This window comes from Equus przewalskii, chromosome 24 (assembly GCF_037783145.1).
Source record: "Equus przewalskii isolate Varuska chromosome 24, EquPr2, whole genome shotgun sequence".
In the NCBI taxonomy this organism is placed as follows: Eukaryota; Metazoa; Chordata; class Mammalia; order Perissodactyla; family Equidae; genus Equus; species Equus przewalskii.
In genome coordinates this window covers 17,194,908-17,220,271 of record NC_091854.1, presented here as the reverse complement: position 1 = coordinate 17,220,271, position 25,364 = coordinate 17,194,908, and the positions used below count along the sequence as shown (strand labels likewise).

The following is a 25,364-nucleotide window of genomic DNA, read 5'->3' as shown; positions in this document are numbered from 1 at the left end:
CTGACACTGAATACTGAATAATCTAGCAGAATTACAGGCCCTGTTCGGTGCATCGTTCTGCATCTTTGTCGATCAACTTCCTCTTATTTTTTTATTCCCATAATAATGTTATACACGTATATGTACTGTATAAATAACGAAGACAGAAGGTTAAGCGTTTCGTGTTAAAATGCTACCTGAAATGTTAAAAGAAACCACTTAATTAATTCTTAAACCACTTAGACTAATTTCATCACAGATTATGTCATTTGACAAGTCATGTCATTACTGAAGCCAAGGGTAAATCACTCTTTTTAAAAAATATAAAGCCAATCTTTAAAGAGCTTTACAAAAATGAAAGAACTGATTGATCTCACCCCGCTCTCCTCCTGAAGAAAAAGTGGTCTACCGATGTATCAGGCTCTCTATCTAGTTAGTTGTTCTTATCTATAACAGCTACAAAGTTTCCAAGGACAATACGTTTTAGTATTATATTGCACATTTCATTTTGTAAGGACACTTCAATTTCTCTTCATTTCTGGAGGAAGATGAATTTTGTCACTGAACATTCCAGACCCATCTTGCTTGAAAGGCGTCAGTTGCACACCAGCATTTATGGAAGTCCCGAGGTCGGGTGTCAGAGAGCATCCAAAAATGGATGAAGCATCACCCCGCAACTGCCATCTGTTGAGTGCTTTCCCGACAGCTGTATCTCTTGACCATCGCAAGTGGAGATAACCACAAGAGGCATGGAGGAAGTGCGCAGCCGTCAGACACGGAGGAAAATTCCATGTTCGTCTGTGAAACAACAGTGCTTTTAATTGCACCATAATGATTTTCTAACAGACACAATGGAATGTAGCATAGTCTTAGAGCTGATTTAAAGCACACAATAAACCACAGCGCAGCTGAAAAACCAATTGAGACTTCTTAGTGCCAGGAAGGTTTTTGTCCTACGTGAATACTTAAGAGCATTTTCGCCAGCTCCTCTGTCCACAATCCATTTTTACCAAAAATAACTGCCTCTATCATTGTGTCGGGGCAGTTTTGAAAAGTAAATGAACATTTTCATTTCAAATATCAATGAAGTTAAGCTTTGGCTTTAGTTTTAATCTTCGTGATATACAATCCTAAACTAAGACAAGTTCATGGGCTGAGGATGGCCCCAAATCTCACTTTGCTGATTTTTTTAAAACCACTTAACATTTTTATTCTTATCCTTGAGTGTGAATGTCTGCCCAACTGCCGTCAGTCTGTACTTCTTACAAAACATTCTCTGACATAGCAGTTGAGATGGTATTCAGATGGTAGAATTGGCTGGTCTGACATGGAAATTCTTGGTTTCTTAATGGGGCAATTAATAAGAAGACCAGAAGCTTCCATTATTTGAGGACCCACTATGGGGCTGTCCTCCTCTCAGTACTTCATAGGCTTGGACTTGAAAGATTCCAGTCAAACATCACTTTGTGTGAAAGTCAAATACTCTGTTTCTGGGAATTTAGTTGTCAGAATATGATGGATTAATCAGCAGAGGCTTTCTAAATTCCCCAGCTCCAGTCCATTCCATAGCATAAAGGAATGAGAGAGAGAGAGGCAGAGAGAGAGAAAGGGAACTTTAAAAGATCTACACTTTTGCACTTTCCATTTGAAATTTCATCATCATTATTATAGTAACCAATAAATGCTAACCCTATCATATATATGCATAACACAAACATGCATGTATGTACTCTAAACTCTCATTTTCTTGACCTGTTGTCAGGTCTCACTTATTTGTACACCATTTTGTTACTACATGTTACTACTTCTCAGAAGTGTGGCAGCAAGGGCAGATATCGGACCCGAATTTTAAAAATAAATAAATAAATCTGTGGGAAACCTGCATCAGGTACATTTGGACTCATTCTCTATTTTTTAGGGGAAAAAGAATTCCCTGCCAGGGGGTCCTGCCGGCATAGTGGTTAAGTTCGCACACTCTGCTTCAGAGGCCTGGGGTTCACAGGTTCGGATCCTGGCCGAGGACCTAGCACCTCTCAGTCAAGCCATGCTGTGGCAGCATCCCATGTAAAATAAAGGGAGACTGGCACAGATGTTAGCTCAGGGCCACTCTTCCTCACACACAAAAAAATCCGTACCAAAATGAGCCACATATTTCTAGAAATGATATTTTTCAGGAAAAAACCTGAACCACCTATCTAGGACCCCAAATGCTACAAAAATTTGGAATATACACTTTTGAAACCTATTATCCCTATTTGTGAACTACCCATCTGCAGTTGGAAAACAGCTTTTTCTACAAGGACCCACTTTTCTTGGTCCTAAGGCCTGTCTGAGGACCTGACTGCCCGGTTCCACCACTTCCCAGTGAATAATTGTGAGAGAGAAGAGTGAACTGTGCTGTCACCTAGTTGCTATTGTTACTTTTTTTTTCTCCAATAGCTGTTTGCGCTCTAATAGTAGATAAACATTCTTTTGTTGTTTAAGAAAATTACATACACAATTCAAGAGGTGTAAAGAGCCAGGAAGCCGACAAGCCACTGCCTAATCTATCGCCTAATCTATCGGATTCAGTAATTGGGGAGGCGGGGAGGAAGCGGGTGTGAGTACATCCTACCTGAGGTCGGAATATTTCTTGTCCCTAAGTCAGCGGTCGGGAGAATTGCAGCCTACTCTGGGGTCGGGTCGTTGCCAGTCCTAAGAAACAAGACTCTCTCACTCCTGCGCTTGGAAATCAGTTGCAGTAAAGAACGCAGGCACCAAATGTGTCCCTCCTTCCCTTGTGCCTGGATCTATGCCTAAGGGACTCTTCAGTCTCCTTCTGAAAACAGTGGTTTCCATAGGCCAAACAGTGCACACTAAAATGAGAAAAATAAGCCGTATGTAATTATAAATATATGTAAATGGAACAGATATGTATTGTTGCCTCCCGCGTGCCAGGCAGTGTTTGGGGTAGTGGAGAAAAAGAGGTCAACAAAGGCTGTGAAGCCCATGACCTCATGGACTTTATATTGTAATGGAGGAGATTGATAATTAGCAAACGAAGAACACACAGCCAGGTAGTCACAAGTGCTAACAAGGGCTTGATGAAAACTAAAGGAAGGTAGGGAAATAATGGAGAGGAATGGGAGTGGGCAGGGGAGAGTCAGTCGGCACGGGGTCTGCGGAGAGGGACTTTAAGTGGCATGGTTAGGGAAGCCTGCCTCTTGTGGTTCCATCTGAGTGGAGGGCTCTGCCAACGTCCCAGGGAATAGATTTCCAGTCAGAGGAACGGCTGGCGTAAAGGCAGTGAGGTGGGAAGGCGCTTGGCGGGTTTCAGGAACTGGCTGCTTCGGAAGGCCTTTGTGGCATGTCAGGGTAAACGTTGCCAACTCTTCATTCTTGCAAAGGCTGTCTTGCATGCTGAGACTCTGGCTTTCCTCCTTCTCTCACCCCTCACTGATGTTAGCATGTCCTTTCTTTTAAGAAATGATGTAAGATTTCAATGCTAGTTGGTTTTTTTTCAATGGCGTAACTTGGCAATATAAAATGTTGGCAACCTTACGTTGTTCTCTTTTTTCCTCCCCAAACTAATTCATGAAATACAAAACTCTGTTAAGCCCTGGCTTAAGACGACGTGTGTTGAAAGTGCCAAATCTCTCTGTGTCCATGGAAAACTCCATCCTAACTCACTCCTAAGTGTTGGTTTGTTTTGTTTTACTAATTTCTGTACCTACTTCCTACTTTCCAGGTTTATTCTGAAAGAAAAAGAAACTCTGTACTCCAAAAATGCACATTTTAGATGTTTGGTTTATTTTATTTTGTTTTAACATGAAAAAGCGGTCGTAAAATTTATACCTGATTCTTTCATAAAACAGCAGGTCAGCAGAACAGGTACAGAAAATGGGGCCCTTCCAAGATCTTTTATAGTCTGACATCAAAATTAAATTGGGATGTTGAGAACATCTGGGCTTTTCCCCCTTCCCTCGCTTCCCCCAGGATTTCCAAGGGATATCCGTGTTTGTTTTGTGTTTGTATTTTGGGGATAGGGTGGGGAGTCTGAAGCTGTTTTTTTTTTTTCTTTAAGGGAAAAAGAGAAAACCAGATATTTTCAAGGGAATTGACTAGTAGTGGCCAGTCTAACAAAGAAACCCACTAAGCCCAACCACAACCTGACAGAATGAAAAGTGATTCCAGAGCTGCCACTCACCGCAAATCCCCATGAAACATGCCAGGAAACCAGCTGGAAGCGGTTGAGGGGCCGCTTCTCAAGGGCCACATACGTGGCCCCCAGAGAATCTTCTGGTCCCATTCAAATTCAAAGTTGCACCGTAGGGGAGGGGTGGAGACTGGAGACAGAATTAGCAGCTGTGTGATCACTTTCAGGGGTATGATGGCATTGATTTAAAATGCAAAGCCGCATTCCACAGTAAACACAGAGACAAACTGGAAGCCGAGAGGAAATGGGACTTCATTTGGTGATTTTCAGTTTTAGGATCGAAACGGGGACAAGAAGAACAATGCGATTTCTTTTTCCAGAACTGAGATTGCCTGTTCTTTTTTTGTAGGATAAGTGAACATGGACTGATATATTACTTCTTTGGGCGTCCATGCTAATAAGGCATACTTCCCACAGAATCTGACAGAAAGGATGAATACCTTGCCCTGCTAATGGTTAATTTGTAGTGGCATGTGTATTTCTTGAATGTTCATGAAGTTTTCTAATTCATCAGCACACAATTGGGCTTTTTTCTTCCCTTTACGCAGAATGAAATGCCGAGAGGGCAGGAGGTTTGGGGTGTTGTATTAGCCCTCAGCCAGTGTCTTTACTGCCCAAAAGTTATTGCTAATTTTTTTCCACCTCAGGAACGAAATTATCCTTTAGCAAATAATTTAATACTGACCACCCTTTCAAAGGTTTGTTACTGTTCAATCTATTGACTCTGTCACAGATTGCATCAAGCCACAGATGCTAATCTGTCTCTTGTATTTGAATCTCCTCTGGGAAACATATATTTGGGCTTACCGCTGAGTGAACATGACTGTTAGGATTATGGAGAACCAGACACAGTGAAGAAAAGCAGCATCACTTTTCTGACTGGAAAGTAAACAATAGGGCGATTGTCGGCTTACACTTTGGGGCCAACAACCCTACTGCTGAGAAGCTGTACGTACAAACCAAGATCAGCAAGCGGTCCTGATGTGTTCTTGGAGTTGGATGTTGTCAAGGATTCAGATGAGCTACCCCAGTGAGTACCCAGGAAACAAAACAGGATATTCTTGTTGAAGGACTGCTTTCTGTAATTATGTTGATTTTTTTATGCAACACTTGAACTTTTAAAAACTCAAGGATGCATGTGAAGTACTCCAGAGGAGAATAAATGATTGGGATTTTGTCTTAAGTGAAATGTTCGCTTGTGTTCTTAACAAAATTAGCTTGTTTGTATTTGTGAGCAGGCCTGTGAATTAAGTATACTTAGACCATGCCTGTTTTGTCTTCCCACCTTGGCCCCTCACTCCCATTTTCAAACAGGAGGTCAAGTTGTCTTTGGAACATCATATTTCCTGCTTGGAAAAGGCACTGGATTGTATATAGTCTGACAGGAAAGTTTCAAGAATACCAGGAGTTTCCCCCAGAAGGCTTGGGGGAGGGGCGGGTGTGCAGCATCTATAAAGTTCTTTCCTTTGACCTATCATGAGCTGTTCTATTGTTGTGTATACAAAGTCTTCGGAATGGAAACAGCTACACTAAACTGTAAATACCCTAAGGAAAAACGTCTTTGGAAATATGTCCGTGGGCTTGCTTGGCACGCTGTACTTTTATCTGTCCTTCCTTGCTGAGGAAGGGACATCTGGCTCAGCGACTTGCTGTTACTGCTATCATGCTACAGACATCCGTTTACTTCTTTCCCATCCGAGTATCAGTTCTGTGGATTAGACAAGAGATGTGACATATTTGTATGCCAAGAAACTTGGTTTTGTGACAATTATTTGCTCTTTAACAAAATTACTTCATGCTCCTTTTCTTTAATCAAAATGCCATGCAATTTCGTATTTCACTTGGATAATTCTCATAATTTTACAACACAATGAAAGGATTATAGATTAGCACAGGTCAATCTCCTCCATATCCTCCTTATTTTTCTTAAGATTCCAATCCACAAAAGGTCATGGACAACATAATACTTCCTGGCCAAGGACACCACAAGGTCCCTTTGCAAAAGCCCCCCACACACACACACCTCCCCCCAACATCCTGCTGGGCAATCATATTCCAATGGCAGTGTGCCCTGAGTTTTAACCACTGTGATTCAATGGAGAAAATGAAATGTCTACTAGTCTGCAACTACCAAGTTTAGTCAGGGCACCCTGGGAATGCTGACCTCACTTTAGGGGTAAAGCTGTGTGGGGTAGAATTTAAAATGGTGCTTGGGGGTCAGCCTGCCCGGGTTGGAATCCAGATTCTACCATCTGGCGAGCAAATTACTTAACCCTTGTTTCCCTTGGTTTCTCTTCTATAAAAGGAAGATTATAATTTTTCCAATTATTCATTGCTGCATAACAAAACACCCCAAAACTTGGTGATTTAAAACGACTATTTACTATTCCTTCTTACTTTTCTGTGGGTCGACTAGGCTCCCCTAGGTGGTTCTCACTGGGATCTGTCATTCTAGTGTAGTCATATAGTAACTGGAGTCATTTGAAAGCTTGAGGGGGCTGGCCAGCCAACGTGGTTCATTCACATGCTGATTGTAGGCTGGGAGCTCATTGGGGGCTCAATTTACACCTGGCCTCTCTATGTGGTTTGGGCTTTCTCACAGCATAGAAGCCGTCATCTGATTTCTTACGTGGCAGCTCAGAGCTCCAAGAGAACAAGGCAGAAAAGCTAGGCCCAGACCTAGTCTATTGTCTCTTTTGCCCTATTCTATTCATCAAACAAGTCACCAAGCCCAGCTCAGATTAAAAGGAAAAGGAGTTAAACTCCATCTCTCAATTTGAGGAGTAGTTAATAATGTGCTGCCATCCTCAATCCACCACAAATACAATATCTACCAAGGAGAGTTTTGTGAGAAATAAATGAATTAATCTATGTAATATACTTAGATCAGTGTCTGGCACTTGTAATATATTTTGAATAAAGGTTCATTATCATTATTTTATAGGTCCTTACACCATTTTTTCCTCATTGCGTTTATCACTGTTTGACCTTACTTGTAATTATGCTTGTGTATATGTCTTTGTGTGTTTATTTTCTCTCTCTCTCATCCAAATATAAACTTCACTACCATATAGATTTCATTTTTTTTCAGAGCCTAGAAACTGTCTGGTATATAATGCTGATGTTGGTGCCATTGAACTCATTCCAACTCCTATTGACCCGTGTACAGCTGAGCAGAATCCTGCCTGCTCTTTTTGCGCCATCCTCTCACCTTCCAGTGTTCTATCAGACAATGCTCTGCTGTATTCATAGGGTTTTCATGGTCAATTTTTTCAGAAGTGGGTGGCCAGGTCCTTCTTGCTTGTCTGTCTGGTTCTGGAAGCTCTGGTGAAACCTGTCCACGATGGGTGACTCTGCTGATGTTTGAAATACCAGTGGCATAGCTTTCAGCATCACAGCAACACGCAGCTGCCACAGTATCACGACCAACAGACTATGGTATAGAATGAAAGTACCATAAATATTAGTTGAGTGAATGAGGGATAAGTGAGTGAACCTTAGTGAATGTAGAACTGGAGGAAACAAACATTTTGGATGTTTGGTTGTGGAAAACGGGAGTGCGTTTTAAGTTGGGGGAGGATTATGAGCAGACAGTTTGACGTTCTGATTTATTTAAATGTATTAAAAATTAGGATCAATATCATCTCTTACCTGGAGCAGTTTTTAACTGAAACTGTCCTAAGAAGCATGAAATATATGAACAAGTCTACTTCGCCTCCAGAATGGCTGACCACAATCAGCACAACTAGCAACTGCATTCGCCACCCATAAGCCTTAGCATCTGACAGGTCTGGGTTTAGCTCTCTGCTCCGCTGTTTGCTTGCTGCCTGACATGAAAAGTTTTTTTAAATTCTCTGAGTTGTAAAATCTGTAAAACCAGACAATGAGGCATACCTCATGTGATCCCTATGAGAATTAAACACAGCTGACAAAGGGTTTCAATAAAAGTACTGGACACAGTTGATAAAAATGTACCAATCCCCAAAAATATTAATGATAAGGAAACTTTATTGACATGAATTTTATTACACCTATACTTCCTATTCGAGTGGACGGCTTTTCAATTTTTATTTTTCAAAAACTTCCAAACATATTAAAAAATATTAAAATAATATTAAGTTCACTTTTTACTAACTTGACATTCAATCTGTGTGCATATTGATCCATAAATTGACCTTTCTACTTCACCAGTATTTGACAGGAATTGAAACAGAATATTCAGTAAGTTTTAACAACCCTTTTAAAAATAAATGTTTACATATATCAAGAAAAATTGTGACATCAAAGGAAGTAAATATCAGTCCGAAGAGCAACTTCCTAGAATTCAAGGGGAAATCCCCTCCTCCACCACCCCCTCCATGAGGATGTCCAAAAGTAAATTACTTAATCAACAGTTGGTGCTTGTCCAGAGTTCTACAAATTCAAAGCAAGCAGAGCTGTGGGGAACTCTTAAAGGGAAACCACTTCTTATTTTTTAGAGCTCTTAGTATTTCAAAATAAATTTGTTGACCAAGATGAACTGATAAGTATAAAAATTTATTTCCTCCACACACATACACACATATGTATAAAATCAATTCAAGATGGCAATTTATGGGGACACACACATTTATACAAATTCAAAGTGAGTAAAGTGGACAGAAATTTTGTCTATTTTCTTGTTTCAGAAAAGCTGTCAAATATTTCTTACATTGAAAGATTGCTCTAGAACATGTGGAAGATGGAAGCTAGCAAAAAGGATGATGCAATAGAGAATCATAAGCCTTCAAAAGGAAAATATTCAGCACTGATGTTGTATATTGCTGGCAGCTAGAAAGGACAGCATATATTCTGTTCTCTGAAGAACAAAACACCAAAATGGGCACGCGGCAGGCACAGCTCAGCCCTCCAAAGCAAAGGAGAATTCACAGTACAGCATAGTAAAATGTAATGGATTTGTTTTTGTTTGGGGGGAGGAGGATGTACAAATACAGGACTCAGCAACAGATTTGATATCAGATAGTGGCAACATTAAAATTACATATATTCATTGTACCTGACAAATAGTAGATGATTAGCAAATATTAGCTTTCTTTCCTTCTTTCTTTCAAATTGTTTTTTTTCCTGCCTTTTTGTCCATTACCTCAATGTCTGAGCTCTGTAACTAAGAGCACAGCCACGTGTCTTGGGATCACCCTATGGTTCTTTGTTCTCAAGTAAACAAACCCTATCTGGTTAAGCATTAACCAATGGCAAGTGATCGGCTCTGTCATGGAGCAGAATGGGAAAATCAGAGGCAAGATGAAATAAATACAAATTAAATTTGTCTGAGCATTTCCATCGTTCCATATTTAGTTTCTTCATGAGCCATATATTAGGAAGACAAGCCTGCCAGAGTTTATCCACTCTGTGAACCCTACTTAACATGAAAGGGGAAAACCCTGTTATTCCCTCCCAGAATCTGATTGGACCAGATTGTTAAGGCTCCATAAGGTAGATATTGACATTCATAGCACCACCATTTTTACTATACAGAGTGCTGACAAAAGTAATTTTGAGTTTTTTTTTCTCCTTCCACACCTTACCCTTTCCAGAGAATGTCTATAATTCTACTCCTTAAAATAGTGACTCCAGATGGTAAGAATTCGCCACAAAAGACCTTCATAAACATTTACCTGTTACTTCCATATTCGTAGTAATGATAACTAATGCCTATAGTTTGGAGAATAATTTGTTCCATTTATCCAACCAAGACAAAAGCCCTTTAGGGGAATTTCAATGTCCAGTCTATTATTTAGCCTCATGAACAAAAACACCACATTGCCCCACTTAAAAAGGTTCATTGCAAAGGTTAAGAACAGCTGAGGAGGTGTCTACAGTCTCCTGGAATCGAAAATGTACAAACAAGAGAACTAATTTTTCTCTATTGTTTTTACAAAAAAAAGGAAAGCTTTTTTTCACACTAGGCAAACAGCAACTGGTTTAGTCTCATAAATTTACATATCCTAAGTAGTGTCAGTATTCAGGCAGATTAGATTAACAGGCCTTGTGTTATCATCCAAAGGAAAAAAAAAGGAAAATATATCCAAAGTCATCTGGTTAATTGGAGGAGGTGGGGAGATGAAGCTGCTTCCATTAAGTTCTTTTGGAACAGTTGCAAGATCCACAAAATCTGTTTTTAGCTCAGTCATTCATCCTGTTGGATGTGTGATGTGTTTTCAATTTAATGATAATTGCCCTTTCTGTTTCTTTGATAATTGCCCTCTCTATTATCATTTATGGGGATTCAAATTATAAATCAAGACAAGACAGCCAGAAAAATATTATGATTGTCCCTTCTGAGGCCACAGCAAATCAAGTAACACTGCCAAAGTCTGAGAGCTTAAGCTATTTCCATTTGCGTGTTTTCTGAACATTTTATTTTAGGGTCCAATGGTTTTCCTAAAGAAGAGGTTGCCCGACAATAACAGGACTGAATGACAATGGATACAGAGAATATAAGTTTAGCTTCAATTCAACATTTAAGTATTTATATTTGAAACCAGACGCTTGCACTCCTGACTGAAAGCAAATGTGAGGAGTCAGCCAGAAATGTTTCTTATCAATCGCGGGGTGTCCCCCTGGAGGACATTGCACAGCCCTGGCCCCCACAAGGCTCCTCTCCCTCTACTCTTGGCCTGTTTGGCAAAAGACTGCATTCTTCTCACTGAATATGCTCGATGATCCACACGATGAGATAAGCGCAAGGACATGAGTGAGCTTTCATCTAAGAGTCCAGGAACCAACTCCCAAAACAGAAGCAGGAAAATAAAAATGTGCACCCAAGAAATAGTTCTTAGAGGTGGTAACAGTGGTGTGCTGACACCAGCTCGTACCTGCTCAGCAGGTCCTATTATGACGTTTTCAGGAATTCAGCAAGCTGTTTCTTCCCCTAGAGAGCCACTATTAAAAATTAATTGTATAAATTTCAAGTTAAATACATTATATTAAAAACAAATATAATACATGCACAGAACTCATCACTTCCTAATTATTGTAGTATGCTGTATTATTTTCTGTGTTCTTGAGGTAGCTGTTATTATTGTAGCTGAATGATAGAAATACTGTATAATGGTGTGACCTCTTCCCAGCTCTGCATTCAGTAACTTCATATCAGTGGCTTGAAATCAGCAATGGTATTTACAACACTGATATCAGAAAATGCTACAAATCATTGCTTCCCCCCCCCCCCCCCCCCGGAGAGCTAGTTGTTAAACATTTTGCACTCCAGCCCTGGATAGTAATATAGTTGCATAAAAGGGAGGACCTTGGAGCTGGGACGACCTGGGTTTCCTTTGGCTCAATTGGTAGCTGTATGATCTTGGGCAGTTTATTTAAACTATCCGAGCCTTAATTTGTCACTTTTTGCCCTTCAATATCTTTCCATCACTATTAGGATAAAGTCCAGAATCCTTAGGGCTTTTTTTCCCTTATCCTTGCCCCAGATTTCTTTACTCCTTGAATCCTGTAAGTTCCTCTTGCCTAAGGACCCTGGAATCTGGAGGGCCCTTCTTTTCCCTGTTTGTCCTGCTAACTCCTACCCATGATTCAGGGCTCAGTTTAAATGTCACTTTTTTAAGGTAGACTTCCCTGATAGCAACCCCCTACACCCCTTGTATGATAAATTAGGATCCCCTAATACAGACTTCCATGGAACCGTTGCCTTCATAGCACTTGTCAAAAGTGTAACAAAATTATTTTGCCTGTAGTCAACTGCCTAATATCAAAATCCCCTCTTTTGCCTGTGTTTCTCATGCATGTTGCTGTTACTCTCTATGCCCTATGCCTTATGCCCATGGATGTCTGCTTTGCTAAACTAATCACTTAAATTGAATCTGTGGGATATCTGTTTTCACGAGAACATCCTTCTTCTCAGAATCACTCAATGTACCTAAGAGGCGCTACAGCGCAGTGGTTAAGGACAGGGGCTCTGAGACTAAGCTCTCTACGTTTGAATCTTGACTCTACTTAGCAACCTTCTCTGCATCTCCATTTCCTAATTTATGAAACAGGTTAGTAACAAAATCTACTTCCTCGGGGAGGATGTGAAAATGAGGTAAGTTAACCCCTGGGAAGAGCTTAGAGCAGTGTTGATCCTGTAGGAATCAGAATTTAACTGTTTGATATTATCCCTACTTGCCTTAACTCCAGTTGCACTTTCTTCTAATTGTACCATTTCCCAGAATCCCTGCTCCTATGGAGACTCTCATCCTCCTTTACCATTGATGATTATAGACAATCCCACAGCTTCAACTATCTCGTCCATCCACAGAACACCCTAATCTCTCTAGCTCTAGATTCTCCCCTAATTTATAATCTTACCGTTCCAGCTACTTACCGTCATCTCTCTGAGACTTTTTGACACATCAAACACAGTGTACCACACCTGAATTCATCATTACCCCATCAAACTAGTTCGTTCTTTTGACATCCGTATTTCTGTTAATAGCATCCCAATTTCTCCAGTGAGGCTCCAAGTTTCTAATTCATCTATGTCTCTTCCCTCTCTTTTACTGCACATCTCAGCAGTTGCCAATTCTTATTGACTGCCTCTGAAACACCTCTTGCATCTTTTTCTTCCTTTTAATTCCCACTGCTCCCACCTAGTCTAGGTTCTCATTAATCTCTTTCTTGTCTGGACTATAACAATAGCCTACTATCCAATCATCACAGCTTTAGACTCAGCTTAACATAACCAGAAGCATTCTTTTAGAATTAGACACTCTCATAACCTGTTTCTCTCCCTTGCTCTCTCTTCCTCTCGCTCTCTCAATTACGTGGTGCTTTACGGTCGTCTTAAAGAGGAGACCTTGACCAACTAGTTCACCTCTGTATCCTCGTACCTAATAGTACTAAAAAGAATTATTTACTATTAAATTTACTACTATTATTAAATGTTATTATAGTATTAACATACTATATTATTAATATAGTATACTATTATTAAAATAGTACTATTAGATGTCAAATATCGCTAAAAGTATTTGTTGGGTCAGTTATTGAATAAATCCGTTTTCTGTCCTTACTCTGATCTATAGTACACACACTTCGTCTACTTAAATTAGATTTCTGGTTAGTTCACTCCACTGCTCAAACATCATCAGCCCTTCCCAATTGATTGCCTACTGTCTAATGTCCCCATCCTGGGATATGAGGCTCCAATTAAGAGGCCAGACTTACTTCTATGAAAGCTCCATGCCACTTAGAATATTCAAAGAGTTGTTTTTTAACTAGGAAAATAACAATATTGGTTATGATTTCAAAAACCTCCTCAGCCTACATCACACAAGACATTAGAGAAAGCACTGGATTTCCTTATCAATTACACTTCCCTCTGAAACAGAAGGCCCAGTTAGTCAGGAATTTCCCGTCCTAGCGCAGTCGTGAGGGCACTAGTCAGGGAAAAGATATGGACATCTTCAAACAATGAAAATATTAAGGCTGCTTCCTCAAAACTTTTCAAAATAAATTTTTCTTTTTCAGATGTAAAAGACATTATAGATGGTACTGGAATGTTCTTCTATTTTACTTAAATTCATTTCACTTCCCCTTTTCTCTAGATGAGGTTATCACTGGATGCACTTTTTGTCTAAACTGGCTTCTTTTCATTCTTGAGCTTTTTTTCATATTGAATTACATTCTCTTTTCTCAGTAACTATTCATCATTATACTTTCTTCATTTTCATCTTGATGATTAAAATGTTGCTTTCATATTACTTGGAACTTATTTTATCTTGAATCTCATGGATTTTTCCCCTGAATTACAGTTTAAAGAATACTCTTTCTTAATTGGTTTTTAAAGTCCTGATCTTACATTTTTGCATACTGATACCACCACTACATAAGGAATAAATGTTCCTCAAACATCTGACTTGTTTATTTAGATTCCATTATTTTGAACTCGGAAATTTTTCCAGAAGAAACTGACTTTAAAATTTGAAGAAATTATGCAAAGAGCAACTCTCTTCAAGAAAAGAGAAGTTTTTTTTTAACAACCATAGTAAGGGTAGCATTCAAAGGTGACTAGAAAGTTCCATTCTGATGAATAAGACATTCTCAAACTTTAGCAAAAATAACTTATTTTGTACATTTCACTACACTGTGTTAATGCTGCCCTCGTTAGGTTTACTCACAAAGTTAATATCTATGTTTTGATTGTAAAAGACACATACAGGAATTAATTCTATTTCTGTAAAATCTAAATTATCTAATATGGTGTTCATTGAATCTTTTACCATGTGCCTAAACTCTCAAGAAAATAGTGAACATTTCTTGAAACTTGCATTGTCAAACATAAATTTCTATTTAAAAAATAGATGTCTGGGGGCCAGACCTGTAGCCTAGCAGTTAAGTTCGGCATGTTCCACTTCGGCAGCCCGGGTTCTGTTCCCAGGTGTGGACTTGCACCACTTGTCAGTGGCTATGCTGTGGCAGCAACCTACACACAAAATAAAGGAAGACAGGCATGGATGTTAACTCAGGGCAAATCTTCCTCAAGCAAAAAGAGGAAAATTCACAACTGATGTTGGCTCAGGGCAAATCTTTCTCAGCAAAAAATAAACAAATAAATAAAAGTAGAAGCTGGCTATCAGTTCAAAAGCTATACTCACTACTACAAATATCAACAATTACTCAATTACCTTTGTCCTCTTAAAGGCATAGTTTGATAACCAACATTAATTCATCCTACAAAAATGTTTTTTTTATTACAGATGAAAATATCCCTTTTTCACAAAATTACACAATCAAATGTCCATCAATTCTATGTTAATCTCACATCTATTAGCTAACCATGATCTTAAGAAAAAACCCTTAAGTGCTAGTTTATTCCTTTAGCATTTTCAACCATAGTCTGAGATGAAATGCCCATCTAGAACTGTATCTAAGCAAGGGCAGTGCGAAGCGTGAAGCCTGGAGATGAGTTTATCTAGCAAATTTTCTATTGTTACTCATTGTAGAAACTCTATAGCTATGCTGAATCCTCACCATAAAACATGATGCTAGGGAGCAAAATTCAGTATTAGATTTGCTTGGATTTCATCCAAGGACTGTCATTTTGATGCAAGGTCATACAGAAGAAGGACGTATGTCCATTCCTCAGCTATCATTTTAAGGTCAAGTTTTGCAGCCTCATTCAGCAATCTGATCATAGCCTTTGTATTTATAAAGCCCCTTTTTTTTTATCCTGCTCCATTTGATGTTAAACTTATAGTATGTTGAAAAATTAAGAATTTCCGGTCTCCAAAAATGTGCTCTCTTGCTCTCACTGTAATTTTTGTGTGTAAGAGAACAGTATTCTTCTCAACGTACTTCAATCAGGGACATAAGTGATATTCACAAGCCCCTTTAAATTCAAGAAACAGTAACAAATCTAGTCTCCAAAATGTATAAATCCTTAGCCCATGCTGGAATTCTATTGCTTAAAAATTTACTAAATAATACCTTTTTTTTTCCCCCAAGATTAGCCCTGAGCTAACATCTGTTGCCAATCTTTTTTTTTTTCTTCTCCCAAAAGCCCCACAGTGCATAGTTGTATATTCTAGTTGTGAGTGCCTCTGGTTCTGCTATGTAGAACACCACCTGAGCATGGCCTGATGAGCTGTGCCACGTCTGTACCCAGGATCCAAACCGGCGAAACCCTGGGCCCCCAAAGCAGAGCACGTGAACTTAACCACTCGGCCATGGGGTAGGCCCCAATAATACTTTTTTTTTTTTTTGAGGAAGATTAACCCTGAGCTAACATCTGCTGCCAATCCTCCTCTTTTTGCTGAGGAAGACTGGCCCTGAGCTAACATCCATGCCCATCTTCCTCTACTTTATATGTGGAATGCCTACCACAGTATGGCTTGCCAAGTGGCGCCATGTCCGCACCCAGGATTCGAACTGGCGAACCCCGGGCCGCTGAAGAGGAACGTGTGCACCTAACCACTGGGCCACTGGGCCAGCTCCCCCAGTAATACTTTTTTAATAGGCACTCATTCCCTGGTCAACTTTCTTGATTAACCTATGTCCGTTGTAGGCTAGAGACAGGGATTCCTTTTCCCTTGCAGGTCTAAGACTCCCTTGATGGAAAGTCCATCCATCTACATACTGATTAGTTAGGAATGAATTTTAAGTATTCAGAACCTACATATAACACCTTGACTTTTAGAGACTAAAATGAGCAGAAGACAGAACAGTAATTAACAGACCAGAGTTGGCTTTACCATCTGACTGCTTGGAGAAACTGTAGCTAACTGCTACATCTCACCATTCCTCTCTTAAGTAAGCAACTTGCTGCTTGCAAAATGTTTTGGACTGGAATAGGAATGTTCAACATGGAGAGAAAGCTATTACTTGGTAGTCAGATAAATAGTAACTTCTTGAATAGTCATAATCAATAAATAATAAATATGCATACCATCAAAATTATACAAGGTCAATTAAATATATTCACTTTATTGAAAGAGAAATGGACACTCATCTGCTATAAAGGTGGGATGGTCTGGAGTCCCCCCACCAACAGGTGTAGTCGATAGGGAGTGAGAAAAAAGTTGGGAGGGCCATTTAGAGCTGGAATTTGCAGATGCTGAGAAAAGTAGCCAATAGCTGCTGAGCAAAAAGATCCTAGTACCATTACCAATATAAAAAAATAAAGTTTCTTCCCTGTTTACCAATGGGGAGCAGGCACTTGCTTTGCTTTAGGAAATAACGTTTCTTTTGAACCTTTATTCATTGGAAACTGATACTAAAGAAAAACAGAAAACCTTTCCTTATGCTTTTGGAAAATAATTAATGCTTGTAAAAAAGACAGTGGTCCTCAAAGACCGTTAAAGAGAACAAAAAATTTGTATAATCTCTATATTTTTAATGTATAGTCACTTCAGATCTGAGGGATATAAATACCTGAAGAAAGAAAATCCTCTGAGCCATTTTATTTTTTTACATTTAAAATGATTTCTTGAGTTCACGTCAATATTAACTTTATGAACTCCTCATATTCTGATGTATTTGTTGAAGAGGAAACCCCGCACCCTCCCTTCCCCTCTGGGAGAGACTTGCTTTCTGATTTGCCCTCACATCTGCATTTACCGGAGGAACAGATGCTCCACTTCCAAGGGTCAGAGTTTGGCCTTTTCCCTCCCATCACTAGAGCAGAATGAGAGGGGTTCCAAAGCGCTGTGGCAGCTTTCCAATGGCTGGCCTGTACTTTTACATTTAAAGTAAGCAGGTGGCATCAATGGGCTGTCTAATGACTAACAAGATAAGAGTGCAATTGATCTTTTTATTAACCCGTTTCCCCAGGTGGGTGGCAGCCTGCTCCTCCCTCCTGGGTTCAGTTACATTGTTCAGTTCCAGGAATCATTTTAGACTCTTTTGGTTTTTTGTCTGAGCTGATACTTAAAACACAGGAGCACAAACGCTGATATTCCGTGTCCTCTAAATCCTATCCTCTCTGGACCTCCAAACTGGTAAATGACTTTATTATTTGAATCTAACTCAAGACAGTAGTTAACACACATGCGGATGTATCTTCAATCCTATTGATGTTCTTCTCATGCTGAATTTGAACCACGACTTTGTTTGTCTTCCTTCTAGGTCGCAGACCACTTACCCTAGACCTCACGACTAGTTCTGAAGAGTATGGAGCCTACATAGATTCATAAGGTAAATGATTAATTTCAAAATAAGACCTAAGGATTCAACTGTAGTGTGAATTCCAGCATTGTGTAAATGTCTTGTCCTTGATTTATCTGTTGGCGACTTTCTAAGTTATGATACCGAGTAATCTTTTGATGGAGGGTAGAATCATGGTGCTAGGTATTGCTGAGAGAAGATCAACTACATCTGTGCGTTCCTTCGCTTCAGAGGTAGGTTATCTGTTGTATATTGCTTAAAGCTGGCTACCTACCTCCGTTTCTGACGAAAGTATTCTCACGGTCTTAGGAGCCTCCTGCCCTGGAGTAGGCCAGGACGTCAAAATCATTTAGTCAAGTGAAGAGTGATTAGATCTGTCATTTTCATGAAAGAAGCCCAAAATTATTAGGATGCATTCCTTTGTAGAAGTAGACAGAGGTACAAAGCATCCTATTGACAGGTGGTGTCAGATGAGGAAGTGTGGGATAGAGGGATTTAGAGGATGGCCTCGTATTCCTATTTCTCTGAATCACAGTCATCATTTGCTTTCCTGCTTGTTAAATGGTTGTGCATTCCTGGAAGCCAGCGATTCTATATTAAGGTAGACTCGTACAGGATCTTTGATATCGCTATAGTAAAATGATAAAAAGCCTGGGCTTCAGAGCCAACCTAAATTCAAATGGTGGTTCTGTCATTTACTTGTTCTGACAGTGTGGGCTTGAATGTTCTCATCTACAAAGTGGGAGAAATAATAGTGCTCACTTCCAAGAGCTGTGGCAGAGTGTAAACATATGAGTACATGTAAAGCACTTAAAATATTGCCTGGCACCTAGTAAGCACTAAATTTACTGATTAACTAAAGCTCTTTTATTCTACTTCCTCACTTTATTTATTTCAGTTTCTCAATTTTCCTTTAGTTCAGAAACTCAGTGGTTGTGGGCATTATTAAGGGAAACAAACTCCCAATTCCCTTTAGCAGCCTCTCTCCTAAAGGGGATATATTATACCTTTCATGTAAATGTCAGGAAGGAAAATAATTGGCATCCCACTGCCCTTTGAATGGGTCCCTGGCTAACCCTAGGTGGTGTGACGTGTAAAGTGACCTGGAATCGGGGCGCCTGCCAGCTCAGTGCACAGCGTAGTGGGAGAATCAATTAGAAGGCTCATCGCCATTTCAGAAACATGCAAACATCAACCGGCGTAGACTTTCAGGAAGCAGAATAAAAAGGAACCTACAAAACAAAAAGCCTTTCAGGAGGATGGAAGCACCGTTCTTCCAAATCACGAATGGATGATTATGATCACTGTTAGAGCTTAATGAGCCTCTATATAGCTAATGACTTCATCTTTCCAGTAGATGTGCCGATACTCCATGTTTCCACTCACATCCATCCTTCTCTTCTAAGAAGCGTAACCCGTTGTGCTAGTTGATCAGAACAAGTCTTTGGAATTCCCCCTCCTCCGTCAGCAAAAGCATATTTCTCAAATCTACCATCGCCTGATTTCCTTCCAGGACTGGAGGTAACAGATCAGAGAAAAGAAAATAACACCAGGGTACGGTTTATAGAACCCTGGAACACGTAGGTTCAATCCAAGACTGGTCATTAACTGCTATCTGACCCAGTTTTGTCATCTCCAAAATGCAATAGGTCACTGTCCTATTTCCAAAGATAACTTTAAAGATAAAAATATGTAAAAATGATCTTTTAACACACGTAGGGACATGGTTTATTTTACTTAATTTAGATCTTTGCTACAAATGCTATCAGTGATTATGGCTATATTTTTATTTTAATAACCCAAATGCAAAAATTGGTATTATAAGGTTTTAATGAGTTATCTGCTAAGCCCTTTAAAGTCTATTAATTCAAATAAGACCTAAACTGGAGTTAGAATCGTTTTTTAATTAACCACAGTATTGTAATATTTAGTCAACAGTGATACTTAGCGTTAAAATCACTGAAAGGGGCAAAATTTGGCAAAATAGAAATAACGACATATCTTCTAAGGAACAGGAATTAAAAATAGGTTATTTTTTGGAAGAGAAAATTTTTCATAAAAATAATAGATAACATTTCCCAGCACGATTCTTACTCAAATTTCAGTGTGAATATTTCTTTGATTTTCCTATTTTCAAAATATATCCAGTAAACATAGATCTTAATATGATCTTGAATAATAATCATACCAATATTGTTGTCTTAGTATAATATTGAATAATATCATGCCACTATAATGTTGAAAGTGAGGCAAGTCATAGTTATGGTAGAAGGAATAATGTTAGCTATTAAGACAATGCTTTAGTGTAACACCCCAGAAATTTTAAATAGTTTTATGTTAAAATATTCCAGCATAATTTTTCTGGGATCTTTATGGTATAAATAAATTTTGATTGCTATGGTAATGTAAGAAACATGACTGGATAATGTCTATTCTATGTAACCACCATTTCAGGAAAGTGTCATTGTTAAAAAGATACATGACTGGGATAGCATTTTTGAGTTCTAGTCCCAATTCTACACCTGAACTTTCTGAATGATCTTGAGGAGTTTGCATCTGTCGGAGTAAAGTTTTTGATATACAATTTGAAGAAGTAAATAAAGGAGCCTCAAAAGTGAAGGCTGATTTTCAGGAAAAATTTTCAAGCAACAAAAATGTTTCGCAGATTCTAACAGGCCCCAAATCCACATTGTGCCCCTGATCTTCCCTCACACGCTTCCGCCCACTCCTCTTGCCCTACTGATCCCAACATTTCAAGAATGAAAGGGTTAGTTTAAAATGGATCCTCTTCAAAGGCACCGGAACCTTTAAAATCACCAAAAGGTAGGAGCTGAATTTCCTTTTCAGTCTCACCAACTGGATGTTTGGAGACCATTTTTTTTTAAGTCATTTACCTAATTTTATTGAGGGTCTATAATATGTCCAAAACTGTTCCACAACAAAAAAGTATAAAAAGAGTGTAGAGTGTGGCCTCTGCTCTCTGAAGTTTATTTATAGAGGTAATATCAACACAAACAAAATAAATATTAACATCAGAAAAAAAATATGTATATGTGCTCATCTCAGTATTTTAATATATGAATTTTGTCGGAGTTCTGGTGGAAGAAGTGGGATCCAAGATGTGGTTTTAAGAATGGAGTTTGGATGCCTAGTTCTTCTCTGGGATAAATAAGCAGTGGTCCTGGATTTATATTATCCAGGGTCTATGTAATGAGCTGTTTGACCACTAAAAGCAAAGCAAAGGAGTAGTTGAAGGGGCTGGTTAATTCACCATGAAGGCTAGGTAAATCCCAGCCAACAAGCCTTTCGCTCTTCCATGCTCAATAAAAGCATGAATAGACATCCCACTAAAATCCAAAGCTTAGCTGAAGTATGAGGCTCTCCCCTCAGAATGCAACAGTGAATATTCCGGGATGAGTAGAAAGAATTCAATCCTCGAAGCTGAGTTCAAATCTTTGAGATCCAAATGTTGGGCTTGGGTATTAAGCTCACTGAGTAACCCCATATATCTGAAATAGAAACCCAGACTCTCTGAGGCACGTCAAGCATAATCATTCTCTCCCTGAGGACTCAGTCTCCTTACTTCTCCCCGCTGGCCCAACAGCTGCTTTCTTTGCATTTCTGACCAGTCCCAAAGTGAAACAATTGAGAAAGAGAAAGCTAGAATCATGGACCTTGACAGATAAAGACTTGAGAATGTAGAAGATGAGTCCATTTTATTCCTCATTCTAGGAATGAACCATTTGCCATCTAAGGAAAAAATGAGATCCTTCTCATATTAATAATCCAACACTTCACTCATGCAAAGAAAACCAAAATTACATATTGTTCTTGAAACTCTAAGTTGCACTGTGTTGTGAAAGTAAACTGTAAGTATGCTGATGACAATGATAATCATAGCTACCATTTGTGAGTTTATTGTATGCCTGGCATTCAGTTATATGGTTTAATTTCTGTACATCTCATTTAATCCTCACAAAATTTATATTAGGAAGGAGCTATTGTCCCCAGTTTAAAGATAAAGAAGTGAACCTCAAAAATTGAATTTGATCAAATTTTACAAGTAGCAAGTGGCAGAACCAGGATTTGAACCCATGTCTTCCCGAGGTCAAAGGCCATGCTCTTGCCATTATGTACATTACCTTTCAGACAGTGCTGCCTCACTGTCTAATGATGCTCGTCTTATATACTCAGGTACACCAGGAAGATGACTGATTTGACAGCTTTATTGCATGTATGTACATTAACATCAACCAAAACTTATTATTTAGTCCCATGAAGTCAATGAATGTTTTGCAAGCAGATAGGCTACAGATTCAGAAAAATCAATGAATATATGACTAAGCAAGTGAATTATGAAGAGTAAAAGCATTGTATGTGCTTTTTCTTGGAAGTAAAGGGAAAGCTATAGTGTTAATAAAACAGACCCAAAGCTAATGACTTAGAGCCACCTCCCAAAGTAGAAATCAATCTGACTCTAAGGTTGATTTTGTTCCTTCCGTAAACTTATTTCCCAAAGGAGTTTCTTAATTTTGACATTCAAAATGGAGAATCCTGTCATGGCTCTTTACTTGCAGATTCAAGGCCAGTTTACTTCGTAATATCTCCTCATTTATTAGTCACTTTCGTATAAGGCTCCCTTTGCCTTGTTTTCACATTCTTCATCTTCTTACACACTCTCTAAGACTATTCTCACTGTCTGGAAGATCTTCCATTGATCTTACCTCTTCTTCCTCGTGTCCATCAGATCTTCATTGAGGCTTCCAGGATTTGTAGCTCTGATTTTGCCCAAAGATTTCCCAATTAATTATATGTAAAACATTGTAATCCTTCTATTGAAATCATCCTTCCTCTATAGCCAAAGGCATTACCAGTGGTAAAATGTATTCATTTTGTATCTAACAGTAATTTCAACCATTAGCTTGTACTTTTCATTGATCTATTTTTTCTGCTCAGAGTAGAGATGCTATTGTAGAAAACAGATAAATATTAAAACATGGAAGGAAGAAAAAAGCCATTGTTTCATGCCAACCCCCTGAGAAAAGCATTGTCAACATTTTGTTGTATCTCTTTCTAGTCTATTTTTTTTTCCCTAACACATTTGCTTATGTTTTAGTTTAAACTCTCCCTGCCTTAATGTACATTTTTTCCTGCTTTTTTCCTCCTAAAATTAGACCCTCTAAGATTTGGATTCACCCAGTTCCCTGAATTCATGAAAACCAAGGACTACTGACTTATGAAGGCTAAAGGATTTCCTAGCTTGGATGAGATTAAAAAGCTTTCTTTCTACAAAAATGTTTCCTTAAATACTACCTATGAACCTCTGGCCTATGAGAATAGCCTTCCTCGCACCTTATTTTTCTTTGTCACACCACCTAAAAGAAATATCAGAAACTCTCCAAGTTTAACCCTGAGTCTGGAACTCTGGAAACTGCAAAGTATATTCGTGGATCTGTAGTGTAGATTTTATAGACAGAGATAAAGGAGCTGAAATATCAGCACCACTGAGGGAGAGCCTGAGAAATGAACAGCTGTGCGTGTTGAGGTTTCCCAGGCAATGGGGGTTCAAGAGGAAAATCGCAAGGTGTCAGGACAATCAAGACACCACAATATTTTAAACTGCAGACACTCTACATCAGGGCGGATGCTGCCAGCAAGAGGTCTGTGTTTTATTGAAGTCTAAACTAATTCCCCTTGTTTTATGCTACTGAATGGTTCATTTGCTTTGGGACCCTCAGGGGGTAAAGGGGAGGGAAACAAATTAAGTCAAAACTGCAAAGACTTGTTAAAACTACACAAGGTGTGTCTAGCTCTCTTCTTGTTCTATGATACGTTGGGAGAAAAAAAAAATCTGTGGGAATTCCACCCTGACTGACTCCGTAACAACTCACAGCTGATTAAGTCAACCTTTGAAACAGGCAATGAAAACACAGAGAAAACCAAACTTAGTATGCAATAGCATAAACTAATCATCGTTGCATTTTCTGGAAATTGTGTTGGCGCCAAGATGAGAAGTAGATAAAAAACTCCAAGGAAAACAAAGACAGCTCTCTCTAAGTCAGTAAGTTTACTGATTAATGAAGAGCCAGGCTTGCTGCTAAGGACTTGATGTGCAGTGGTTATGAGCATGTCCCTCCATAACAGCTGCCACTTAAGAGTTCCAAGAAGGGACTCATGCATGTGCCTAGAAAGAGAAGGAAGTAGAAACATTTATGACTTTTGCACCACCCAATGTACACAAAAACACACCCTCACTTAATCCTGTCTATAAAACTTTATTTATGTAGTTGTAAATTGGGAAATCCCAAGCATAAAACTCTATATCTCTTAAATATACAAGGTTTTAGTGGACTGGTGACTGTGGCTGGCTTGCTTATTTTTGCTTTTTCTGGTAGCGAATGATTTGAAATCACAGGGAATCCATATCACTAAAGCCAAAGAATAGCTCCGAGTCATTTGTGGCATGATTAGCAACGTCGTGATGTCCTTAAGGACAAAACACATAAACGTTCTCCTGTCACTTACAATCGTGTCAAGGAGAAAACCAAAATGAACTTGCAAAGTCATGCACAGCTCAATTTTGGAAGGCAAAAAAAATCTTCCTTTGAAGGAAACGAAATCAATCCCCAGTTCAAATTAAATTTGGACTATTCTGTGAAGCTCCAGTACACAGCTCCAATAACAATCAGTACTTACGGACTCAAGGTGCAGGCAAATAATGTTTCATTTAAAAGAAATTGAATGAGGATTACTGACAGAGAAAGTTTTGATGCTATTTTGTCTTAGTCAGAGTTAAATCATGCCATTATTGGCTCAGTGGTGAACGTCTCAATCCCCACTCTTCTTTTTTTTTCCTGAATGCACTAGGAGCCCTTTGACGGGTTGGGCTTGTGTCTTCATCTTATTAAAACCTTGTCATGCAAATATATCATAAGTGTAGCCTGAAGACTTCTGTCTCATGCAAAATTTAGCTTAAATTCTACTGGCATGAAACACTTTGTTATGCACAAACCTTCTGTTTGGTTTGCTGACATTCTTCTTAGCCGGCTCTCATGGTGATTCATTATCTTGTGATATAGATTTCCAAGTATCATCTTTGTATTGATTTTTATATCTTTAATAACCACTCCACAGAAGATGGCTCCACTGGTGTCATTGATCGCATCAAAAATTCAAGGCTTACAGAAATACTAGAGGGCTAATTGGTAGCAGAACATTTCAGACTTAATCTTAATGCAGTCTTAATCTTCGGCATTAAACCTACCTGAACATTTCCTCTTGGAGCTGAGGAGGGGCATTTAGTGCTTCGTTGAAAACACCTGGTGAGAGCATGCAAGAACATGGCAATAAATGGACTACGAACTTGAAAATGTCACTTAAGAAACATTCAGAAATTAACAGCAATCCTTTCATCTGCGGCCTCCCTACCTGGAGCGCTCCTTGCTTTCCCTTTCCTCTGGCTCCACTGAGCCAGGTTTGCCTATATGTTTTAGAAACGTAACTGTCGTTAAAAAGGCCCCATAATTCTAAAGCACAAGCCACCCTTGGGTTTGAT

The 25,364-nt window shown here is 39.0% G+C and overlaps 1 protein-coding gene across 10 annotated transcripts in view; it reads left to right on the top strand.

Annotated features, from left to right (window-relative positions):
- The window catches only part of ADGRL2 (adhesion G protein-coupled receptor L2), a 594,788-nt gene that overhangs the window by 102,901 nt on the left and 466,523 nt on the right, over window positions 1-25,364 (top strand). For all 10 annotated transcript variants that reach the window (XM_070592496.1, XM_070592478.1, XM_070592481.1 and 7 more), the window contains one exon: window positions 17,771-17,839. The gene's annotated coding sequence lies outside the window, so the exon portion shown is untranslated. The remainder of the gene's footprint in view (window positions 1-17,770; window positions 17,840-25,364) is intronic.